This window comes from Stegostoma tigrinum, chromosome 5, assembly GCF_030684315.1.
Source record: "Stegostoma tigrinum isolate sSteTig4 chromosome 5, sSteTig4.hap1, whole genome shotgun sequence".
In the NCBI taxonomy this organism is placed as follows: domain Eukaryota; kingdom Metazoa; phylum Chordata; class Chondrichthyes; order Orectolobiformes; family Stegostomatidae; genus Stegostoma; species Stegostoma tigrinum.
Window position 1 is genome coordinate 20,896,110 of NC_081358.1, and position 12,225 is coordinate 20,908,334.

Below are 12,225 nucleotides of genomic sequence, written 5' to 3' on the forward strand. Positions count from 1 at the left end.
ATGGATCTGTTGTTTAGAACCGGCATGTGCATCTGTACTAGTGCAGATATCAGAAATTCTGATGCTAACAAAAAGTTACCACTTGGTAACATAATCTAATTTTAGTGTGACCATGTTACTTAGTTGATCTGAGGAAGGGTCACCGGACCAGAAACATTAACTGATTTATTTTTTCTTCACAGATACTGTCAAACCTGCTGAGCTTTTCTAGCAACTTCTGTTTTTGTTCCTGAATTACAGCATCTGCGGCTGTTTCCCGTTTACTATGTTGCATTGCCTTTTTGAATGCTTTAAAATTTTACAATATGCAAATCTGAGACCAAGCCAATATTATTTACAGTTAGAATTTCAAGCATTAACCTTACTGAATTCTCCCTTTTCCACTCTTCTGAGCAGAAAATTTCTACGGAATTAATTTAGATCTTAAGTATTTTATGACACTTCAAAAAAATGACCATTATGTCTAAGGTCCAATTACTGTTTTTATTTTCAGGCTCTGGTTTGTTTGTTTTGAATACATAGTTAATGGTTCCTATAATTAATCCCTAGTGAGAGTTTGATGGAACAGTTAGATTTACATCAAGAGGCTAGACAGTCTTCCACATATTGATCAAAATGTGCCAAATAAATAAGATAAAAATCACACCTTGTGTTTGAGCGCAAAAAAAGGGGGAGGTCAGCAATTTTTCTTTTAAAAACCCATCTTAGACTTGCAGTTGTTATTCTACAAATAAAATATGGTTGTTATGTAAATTGCTGAATGGTAAAGTTTCCATTGTGAAAACATATCTGTCAACATTAATTTAAGTACTATACATGATGCCAATGTGTTCATTAAAATAATTACAAGTAAACATTTATACTTCAGATTACACAGCTTACAAGTGAATGAAGCCTGAAATAGGGCAGAAATTCCAATCAAATTGCACCCTTATTCGTGAAACTGGTTAAATCTTTCAAATCAAGTTTTTCCTGCAAGCTGACATGAAAACAGCAAGCACCCCCATTACGGCCAGAGAACATATCCCTTCTCATGCTCCGCACACAAATTATCAAGCAGCGTTTTCCTGATCCAACATCTTTTCTGGATTGTATAGCTGAGAGAGAGAGATTGTCCTTATTGGACATTGTTCCTACATCTACAGAGGAACAATCTAATAATTTTTCTTCCTGTGCCAGAACTATTTCATCTGGAATCCTGAGAGAATAGGCATCTGACTCCAACTCTGCATCTTGCTTAATTTCTTTACTGTGTCTGTCAGTTTGATCACACAAAGTCTCATTCAGCTGTAAATTTCCTTCAATTAAACTTTGGGGAGTCCCAATTTTTTGGTCCCCAAGATAAACTCCATATTCCTACCATTAAACAAAGTCCTTTTCACTTGGCACTCTCAAGTGTTCGCAATCTTAGTGCTGTGTGACCCCAAGCTCAGATTGATTCCACATTTTGTCCTTCACAAGGATTATGTACCTCCACACCCAACTTAGCCTGCATGCTTCAAAAAAGGTACTTTCAAAAGCAAATTGGTTATACACTTGAAAAAGAAAGACAATCTGCAAAAGTTGGAGTGAAGCAGCAGTTAGGATAACTTTTTTCTTAAAAATGCAAAACCTTCTGTGTTGTGAGATATTATGTGCATCATCTGTAGTCTTTACCTAATGCAGTACTCTGTCAGGGGTCTCTCATCCTCAAGTTTCAGCTCATCTGAAAACCTGTCTTATTTCTGATAGAAAATCTTTCGCTTACCATCATGTCACCTTCTAACCCACTTGATATCAGTCTTACATTAACCACATCTGAAATTTCTAACTAATTCAGAACTAACAGTAGCTTCACCCCTACAACACCTTGCCTTCCACCATTCTTTGTTGTGAGCAGAGTATCTGAGATGGACGGTAAAAGGTTTGAATCTTTCATCTTATTGAAATATCTCAATTTGCAAAAATTTTTGTATTGGGTAAAATAGATTTCCTTTGTGCATATGCAAGTTCAATCAGTTTTAGGAGTGTACTGCAGCCTCTTAAGATGATCAAATGATTCACTTCCACATTAAAAGAGGAACTAAGATAGCTCACTCTCCTCTGCACCTATCTTCTTTCCTCGCCATCTTCAGTCCGCCTCCCCCTCTCTCCCCATTTATTCCAGAACCTTCACCCCATCCCCCTCTCTGAGGAAGGGTCTAGGCCCCAAACATCAGCTTTTGTGCTCCTGAGATGCTGCTTGGCCTGCTGTGTTCATCCAGCTCCACACTTTATTATCTAAGAGAGCTCATCAAGCCAGGTTTCACTCTGGGATTTGAGTTGTTCTGTATTACCAGCAGCTGGGATCATAATGCAACATTCTGATGGTGAACACAGGAGAATGCAATTGTCACCTCTATCAAGAGAGATCATTAATATCAATGCCAATCTATATCTTTCAAAACATTTTAACTTTGTTGAACTTTAAATAATGCTATTTTGTCTACCCTAAAGTTTCCTGGTCTGTTTTCTAGTTTTCATTTCTCACTGCAGTTTCCTTCAACAGACACATTCTCTAGAGACAGATCTTTTGCTGAAGAGAATCTGGCATTTTAAAATAGCAAACCTCTGTTAAATGGGAAAGCATTGTGGAATTTTTCGTAAACCTTCGCAGGAGACAGTCTGCCTGATGATTCTACTGATGAAATCAAATATGTTCAACTAACAAAATTGTCTACTGGGACCAAGAGGTTAATATAGCAGCAGTCCAATGTAACTGGTTTTCAGAAAGATATTCAAATAAAAAAAATTATGCATGTTGTCCATTTTTCTGACAATGAAAATAATTCAACGGCATACAAATGGGGACCCATTGTGATATGAATAATTTATTCTCAGAAAATATTGTGACTGGTGGTCCCCAGTCAATAAAGCATCATTACTTATAAATTTTTGTCAGTTGTAATGCATAAGTTAAAATACACTGTCCATATATTGATCAGGACGTGGCTCATTTCCCCTTGTCATATTTTCCATTCAGCCAGAGGTGTATAAATCTGGTTTGCTCTCAGTTTCAACACTTGTTCTTCAATGTTAGATGACAAAATGACATCTTTCTTTGATAAGAAACAAATTGTCTTTCTCACCTTGTTCTGACAACACACTACACAAGTACCAGGTGGTGACGATCATCTCCAAAAACAAAAGGAAAATCTAACTAACTATCTCTTGCCAGGTTCTTGTTACACAGGCCCATAAAATTGAAGGGTAGGGTCTTCTTTCACCGAATACAAAACTGGGCCAGTCAAACAACTGATTATGTCAGGAGACGGAATTTCTATCAGGCAGAAGATACAGAAGCTTGAAAACATGCATTAGCAGATTCAAGGACAGCTTCTTCCCTCCCATCACTAGACTGATGAATGGACTAACTTCAAATAATGTTGATCTTGCTAATATTGATCTTGTTTCGTGTACCTCCTGTGCAGTGTAATCTGTATGCCTCATTCTAAGCACTCTATGATCTTTATGTCCTTGTTTGCGATGATCTGCCTGTACTGGTCAAGGCAAAGCTTTTCGCTGTACTTGTCTACTTGCGGTTACGGTAAAGCAAACCAAATTCTGAAGAGTCATCATCCCACCTCCCTCAGACTTTTTTCCACTATCTGTAAGGGCACAAAATCCGAAGTGTGACCAAATACCCCCATTGCTTGTATGTGTACAGCTCAACTACAAAATCAAACACCATCCAGGACAAAATAGGCCTTTGATGACTCGTCATCCAGTATCATAAACATTTAGCACCTCCCTCACTTGCACAAAGTGGTAATAGTGCACATCATCACAAAAATGTGTTGCTGTAGTTTGTCAAAGGCTGCTTCAACAAAACCTTCCAAACACCCAAGCCTAATATATTGTAATAATTACCCTTGCTCTTCTAGGTAAATATAATGGAAGCACCTACACCTGAAATTTCCTCTCCAAAATCTCACATCATCCTAACTTGAAAATGAACCAATAAATTAACACCATTTCCACTCAAACAAAATTCAGGAAATCTCTGCACAACTGCTCTGCTGGAGTACCTATACCACAAACAGTTACAGTTAAAAATGTGACAATCACCTTTAAGTATCATAGGAATAGACAATAAAACAGTCAGCAACATCCCATCCCTTAACTGTGCAGGGAAGAAAAAAAAGCCACATTCTCTGCATTAATTTGTATCTGTGAAAGTTTTACCAAACATTTTCACACCCATGGGTTATATTTTAGCTCAATAATTCTATGTCAACTTTAAAATACCAGTCCTTACAAGATTACAGTCACAAAGGAAGTTTTAATCCAACTGTTTTTAAAAAAAGGCTATGTCCAAAATGGCAAAGGATCATGATCGTTGACTCTTCACCAAAAGACAAGCGTTCAAACAGGCTTTTTGTTTATGCAATGTAGCTGTTGCTGGCTGGACCAGTATTTGTTGCTCATGTATAATGCATAAAGGACAGTTAAGGGTCAAGCACAGTGTTGTGGGTCTGGAGTCACATGTAGGGATCAGTAGGTAAGAATGGTAGATCTTCCATGAAGCACATTACTGAACCAGGGTGTTTTTTTTAAAAACAAGTGGTTACATGCTCACCATTAGGCTGGCTTATTTCTTGAGATTTTAATTAAAATGTCACCATCTGCCATGGTGGGATTCAAATCCATGAGATTACCACTATACCCATCACACAAAATTTAATACCACAGCATTTGGTCCAAGGCAAAGTCTAAAACAGAGCAGCCAGAATTGGAGACCTATGGACTGAATCTTACTGCTTTTTGCCCAAGTGTCAATTTCACTGAGCTCCATGGACAGTTTCTCTCCACAAGACCCAACTAGTTTCTTGTGTATCATCCCAAAATCTCTACCTACTGCCCAAATGGTGCCCATCTCCAATGCTGGTCCAATCTTACCATATGCCATAGCTGGGAGAACACACCACTATCTAGATATCGGAAATAGATCTGCCTTGATGGTGCTACACGCTAATTGGAATCCCAGCAAAACAACAGCATCCTGAACTTCCCTTCGACTATCACTAACAGTTCACCCAGCATCAGCACACACCACTTGGCATGTCATATATAAAGCTTCATTTTCTTACCCTAGCCACTATTTAATTAATAAGCCACACCTTATTTTACTACCCGTGAACCCATCAACACATTTTCTCCCAATTCCCATTGTAGCCTGGCACCTGTTCAGTGTGACCACACTATGGTTTTAAGAGGTCCAGTTTGTCAGTTGTTTTGAAGACACATTGAGACAGGTGCTGAATTTTCTCTTCCAGGCCTGTAAAATCAGAGGATGCCTGGTTTTTGTTTTTAAAATGGTTAGAACAACAGAAGCAACATGAATGGGTGGATTCAGGTACCCACAGAGCCATGGAAGTTGTTATGCACATCTCTCTCTCTCCCTCTCTCTCTCCCTGGACTGAAGAAACATCACGAGAGACACAGAGACCAATAAAAACTTCTCTGGCAAAAGGCAAATTCAAAAGGATGTTACTTTACTGGAACAGTTTCTGTTTGTTAGAATCTATTATTCAACAACTAATTTTTCCAATATAGAGAGTTAAAGTTAGACTAATTCTCTTTTGTTTGTATTTTAACTGCAGAGTAAGGATAAAGCACATTTTACTTAATGTATGACCGATCGAATTACATCATCTGGAACACACCACCTTACACTTGCCTTCAAGAAAATGTCAGGGTCTAAGCTGTTGCTTTGATACATTTGAAAAGGGTTTGGTCTAATCTATAACAGTGAGGAGCCATTTCATAGACAGAAACAAACAATACCAAAGATTCCTATTTACAATCAGAAATGAAGACAGACTCAATCTCAGTCATCCTACATCATGACCCCATGCATGTCTACAAAAACACAAATGGTGACCAACTATTGTTTTACAGCCCAGGATTACCAACTGCACCCAGGCATCAAACAGACCCGGTCGGTTTGCAGCAATTGATACAGCAGAGTTCTGAACACACACAGTGAGCTCCTTCCTTCTCAGTGGTCTTACCCTCCTCGGAAGGCTACTCCCATTTTCCAAGTTCCTCAGCATCTTATTATGCTATCACTACTCTGCTTGACTTTGTCCAGTTGAGGCACTTTCTTGAAGGCTGCTTGTAGCAAAGCGATAGCAGAGATCACAGCTCGCACCAGCCATCCAGTCGATTCCCCAAGCCCCAAACCACCAGCCAGCCCCTCCCACTCCAAACAAAGGCCATTTCCTCTTTTACCCTCCATTCCCTGGAAACAATCACAATCGACAAGAAGTCAACACAGCCTTTAGGTGCTGGCCAAGACAACTGGGTTAACAGGTATGGCATGGCAAGGCATGAACACTGACAGCATTCGGGTAGGTACCAAGGTGACCAAGTTTTAAGAGACCAAGCAAGCGGCCTGAGCTGCAGCCTTGATTAGTCGATAAACTGAACATTCGGCCGTGCGCAACGTCCTTGCAATAGCATTTCAATGATAGCTACGAGCACACCTCAAAATGCAGAACCATCCACTAAATGGACCAGCGATGCACCTTGACAATGCACAGACGCTGGCAGGTACCAGATGTTCGCATCCATGGAGTTCATGCAGTCAGTGCCCATGGACCATACCCTGGGGTGCCAGTATTAAGTGACAAAATTGAGACACTGGGTAGCTGCTCCAGCATTCAGGTCATAAATTCCTAGATTGGTAAAAATTTAATTCAATAAAATCTGCAATTTAATGTCTAATAATGACCAGGAAACCACTATTTGTCAGAAAAACCCATCTGGTTGACTGATGTCCTTGTAAGGATGGGAGCTTCCTTCCCTATTGGTCTGGTCTACATGTGACTCCAAACCTATAGCAATGTGGCTGACTCTCAAGGGATGGGCAATGAATGCTGGCTTGGCGACATCCTCAAATGAATTTTAACTACAGCTCCCTATCCCTTTTTGGGGGTGAAACAGGAGTCATAAACAAGCAACAATCCCCTTTATTTACATATATAAAAAACTCATGGCTGCCTAGCAAGAATCTCAGCCAGGCTTGGAAGTCTGCTGGAAAACACAGTCCTTGTTCCAGAGGTTTTAAAACCCCTATTTCTACTTTTCATAGCGTTCTGCCAGATTTTCTGGTTTGAACCCCATCATTCAGGTCCCGATAAGATTCCACCCCTTAACTTGGTTTTGCTCATATCTAGCAGCAAAAAAGATATATCCAGCCAGCAAAGATTAATCTGGAATACGGATGAACACGAGCATATCTCAGAGGAAAGGGTGCATTGCCCACTTTGCAAATTTGATTTTACCTCACAGATAAAGCAAAACTAACTGTTTAAAAAGTGAGACCTTTGGGACAGGCTCTAATAACAACTTCAAAAAAAAACCAAAAGAGCTGCAGATGCTGTAAATCGGGAACAAAAACAGAAGTTGCTGGAAAAGCTCAGCAGGTCTGGCGTCGCTTATGAAGAGAAAAAAAATAAATCCAACTTAATGTTTCGGGTCCAACTGAGGAAGGGTCACCAGACCTGAAGCGTTAACTGATTTTTCCTTCACAGATGCTGCCAGACCTGCTGAGCTTTTCTAATAACAACAACTTGTCCAAAATGGTTCATAGTTCTACATTTACCATCTATAAGTTCTTCATATAGTTAAACAGAACCATAAAGATGGGATGGCAATTACAATTTGCTGTCATTTTGTTTTCACTCCATAAAGAAAGCCTTCTGCTGTATTATAAATCGGTCTAACACTCAAATCAGGTCAGTCCATCTTCCTTTTACCCACCTTAACGCAAAGTATAAAATAATTAGACACCTCAGGAGCCAGGCCTTTCGTCTAAACATGGACTATCAAAAAGCTTGTTTCAAAAATTTTGTTCACATACACTTATTCCTGTGCTCCTCAAATTTTCTCTCCCCGTATTTCAGGTTCAATGTCAGCTGCAGCATCCCACGCGTCATAGAAAACGCACATACAATTGGAGACACTTCTATTTTAGAAATGTCAGGACAGTTAACTGAATTGCTTGCCGAGACTTGTTTGAAATTTGCTACTTAACATCCACGTAGGTCTTTTCCCCCCCAAAAGTTGCATACTTCAGCAGAATCCTTGTTCCAGTCCTATTTAAATCTACATCTCTCTGGTCAAACTCAAAGATTTGAAAAACTACAAAACTTCTGAAGAGATTTGCCAACACTATAATATCACATTTAATGTTAAACATGAGCTCAGCAAAAAAAAAAAAGCGGTTTCTGCACAGAAGCACCAATGTAGGCATGACCTTTTTGGGCGATATATCCAAATGACATCGTAGCAGCGACCAAAGTCTGCAAGGAAATCCTAGAGATATTCACAACATGACCAACTGCACTTGCTCCATGCAAGGTTTCACTATTATGATTACAGCGGTCAGGAAGGAGACTGTATCACAGCTTTGCATTGGGAGGCTAGCACAGAACAGAGAGCACCCAGGGCTAGGTTTGATGTGCATGGTGACCCATGAGGTCCAGTCACTCAGAGGCAGAGTAGAAAGTTACTATCTTGGGGCAAAGAGTCGGTCAGAGCTTAGAAGTTAGGTCAAAATCTGGTATTTTAGCAGTTTCCAAGTAGTCAGGAATCTGGAGGAACCCTGGAGGAGGGGCAGCACAGTGGCTCCGAGGTTAACACTGGTGCCTCACAGCGCCAGGGACCCAGATTTAATTCTGCCCTTGGGCAACCGTCTGTGCAAACTCCACATGTCCTCCCAGTCTCTATCAGTTTCTTTCTACACTCCAAAGGTGTGCAGGCTAGGTGAATTGGCCATACTCAAATTGTCCATAGCATCTAGGGATGTGCAGGGTTGGTGGGTTGGCCGTGGAAAATGTGTGGTTACAGGGACAGGGCAGGACCAAGTGGGATAGACTTCAGAGGGACAGAATAGACTCAATGGGCCAAATCGTCTGTTCCACTCTGTAAGGATTCTATGAGCAGCAATAGTAGTGGATGTTGGCTCAGGTGACACTATAATGGAGAAGCGACCATTAAAAAAGTGGTGCCATACAAAATCAAGAGCTGCTGATGGCAAAGGAACTGGGTGTCATTCAAGTCCCAGGAGCCATCTGGAGCTGCAAGCAGAGGCTCAATGAAGACCAAAAGTCTAGAGCTAAGTCTGGAGTTCAGAGAGGCCAGAGGAACTGCATGAAGCTGACCCTGCCAAGTGCTACACTAAGTGACAGGGTTGAAGTGTAGACTCAAAATCCAGGGGAGAGTGCAGTCCCAACAAGTGACTCAGCCAACACTGTGGCAGTCCAATCCAGAGTAGCATTTGAGAACATACAGACCAGAATTTGGAAAATGAAGATTTGATACTTCTCATCAAGGAAGCAAAATTGTAATAGGATTTGGTGACTCAATGTAACAAACAGCTGGACGAGTTGCTGAATCATCTGTGGCATTAGCCGTGACTGCAGTGAGTATCCAACCACAGTTTGTCTCACGCCATATTGATCTCCGATTATTTCTGGATAGCAGAGTGCTAGTCGCACACACATTACAGAAACAAAAGGAAGACAATCTATAAGAGGAGTTTTTGGCTTTATTCCTCGAAAATCAAGTTTTAAACTTAGTCTATTTTAAAAGAAAAAATGTTACTGGATTTTAACAAGATCACATCTGAATTTGGTCATCTTAGTATCGTAACAGAATATATGGATAGCAAAGGACTGATTCATCAAAATAACCAAGTCTCATCAGTGATATTAAGGACCATGATCCCCATGGGCCATGCATGCTCTATGGGAGAATGACGAAACATTTAATGCCAAATTTTTGTGGGGTGGGGTAAGAAAGTGAGAACCCGAGAGTATAGTGATGGTCAAAAAAAATCCCAAAAAAAGTGTCAATATCTTCATAAATTGCCCTACCAGTGCAATTCAGAGACCAAAGTATCCGTTGTTGTGATGGAATCTTTTCCACTGAATTGTTCCTGGTCAATCTATTTGTGTAAAGCAGGATCCCCACAGGGTACACCTGGAAGGAGTACAATTTTTTGGCTGAGCAGCAAGGAACCAAGGTAAAAAGAGTAGGTGAATGAATGGAAGCGGACTGTGGTACCTGAGGTAGATGGTGGCCACGTTGTCTTCCAGAGATATAGAAATCGAAGTGGCACTGTGAGCAGTTGAAAGATTGCCATGTGAAAGTGTACCATTAGCAAGGCTGACGTTGGCTGTCAGGCACATTCAGCCACTGTTCAAGGGGCATGAGTCTTGATTTTCCACTCCCCAAAAAATATTCGTGAACTCAAGACTGAGCTCCAATATACTAAGTTCACACAAAGTGCCACTTTCCACAGTTTGTCTTAGTTTAAAACTGCACTGGTAGGCTTTGTGCAGTTGTGCCAGAGGCCATCAGTTTCCTCATTTAATTGTACAGAATGAGTGGAGAAGGGAGCAGGACAAGAGATCGATTGCTTAAGGCTGAAGGTTGCCTGTCATCCTGAGCACAGTAGAAGCTATTTGCCAAAGAGAGTAAATGAAGAACCAAAATAGTTGAAATCCAGTTGAGGATAAGGGCAACTCTCAACTTTTATTAAAGAAGATAGTTTCAGAAAACCACTGGGACCTTTGTGAAATTTCAGAGTCAGCCACTCCACAATGTAACAAAGTGTGGAGCTAGATGAACACAGCAGGCCAAGCATCTCAGGAGCACAGAAGCTGACGTTTTGGGCCTAGACCCTTCACCAGAGAGCCTGAAACATGAGCTTTTGTGCTCCTGAGATGCTGCTAGGCCTGCTGTGTTCATCCAGCTCCACACTTTGTTATCTTGGATTCTCCAGCATCTGCGGTTCCCATTATAACTCTACAATGTACCTGGGAGGGGATTGATGCTCTTGTCATGAAAATGCACCAATTTCTGTGCTTCCCTTTGAAGAGTCAGGCTGTCAGCTTTGTTGCCATTACACATCTCTCACAGGTGCAGTCTATCACACCCACATTGTTGCCAGGATATGTTGGCAACAACCAGCGTTCACGTTTACAAACTGGAGCGAGAGGGATGGAGCATAATGACAATGTGTGTAAGAACTTCCTACCCATCACACTATAGACCGGCCAACTTGCATGCATGTATGAGGAATTGAAAGACACTAGATCATTTGCAAAAACTCATTCTGGGTATCAAACAGAAGTGACTACCCTAGCATTGTACTTCAGCTGAGCAATGGGCCAACAACTGAATCATTTCCATGGAGTGGATTGATCTCAAACAAGCCCTTTACTAATTAAAAATAAAAGGAGGGAGAGCTACTTGAGCCATGTCCCATAAAACAGCAAGTACAACATTACAAACACTAACATGAACATTCTGTACAGTGAGTGTAAAGGAACATTGCTTGACCACAATAAAAAGGAAAATTCCAAATATCCTTATATCCAATGTACCGACCATGAGGTATACCAGTAGATTCAGCTCTCGAACAGAGCCAGATGAAAAACGTGACCATGTCTAACGAAATATATTGAAATCAATAATGCAAGTTATTTAAAAGTGAAACTTAAAGTGTTAAAAAATCCATGCCATCTTCATGGTCAAGTCTTACATAAACGGTAATGAAAGTTTTGGCAGTGATACACAGGCTCCCAGTTTGACTGGGAGACTAAAATAATCTGAGCCGACAGCAGATTTTGTGACTGAAAATACTCCCGTCATGGAATCACTTGGAACGTAAATTGCAATCACTAGGGATATGGGATAACAAGAGAGCTGATGCACAATTCGGATTCTGCCACTGGAAATGACAAGCCAGTGAAAAAATTCCATCGTAGTCTTCTGGTTTCTGGTTGCCGGTGAATAGGCAGAGGGACACTGGGTAGGAGCCAACACGGGACTGGTGAGTGAGTGAGGTAATATATTTGTGTGGGTGCGTTACCCGAAACACTAACCGGATAGTGTCTTCCACCCATCCTCCTCCTCTAACCAAAAAAAAAGTTCTGTACCTGATTGGTAAGGTGACAACTCCAGCTCCTTGAAAACCGCATTAGGGAACTGGAGCTGGAGCTGGATGAACTTCGGATCATTCGGGAGGCAGAGGGGGTTATTGAGAGGAGTTACAGGGAGGTAGTCACTCCTCAGGTACAGGAGAAAGGCAGATGGGTTACCGTCAGGGGACGGAAAGGGAACCGGCAGGCAGTGCAAGGATCCCCTGTGGCCATTCCCCTCAACAATAAGTAGACCATTTTGGATACTGTT

The 12,225-nt window shown here is 41.0% G+C and overlaps 1 protein-coding gene across 1 annotated transcript in view; it reads right to left on the bottom strand.

Annotated features, from left to right (window-relative positions):
* LOC125451547 (A-kinase anchor protein 7-like) overlaps positions 1 to 12,225 on the bottom strand; it is a 45,013-nt gene that overhangs the window by 6,642 nt on the left and 26,146 nt on the right. The window lies entirely within an intron of this gene.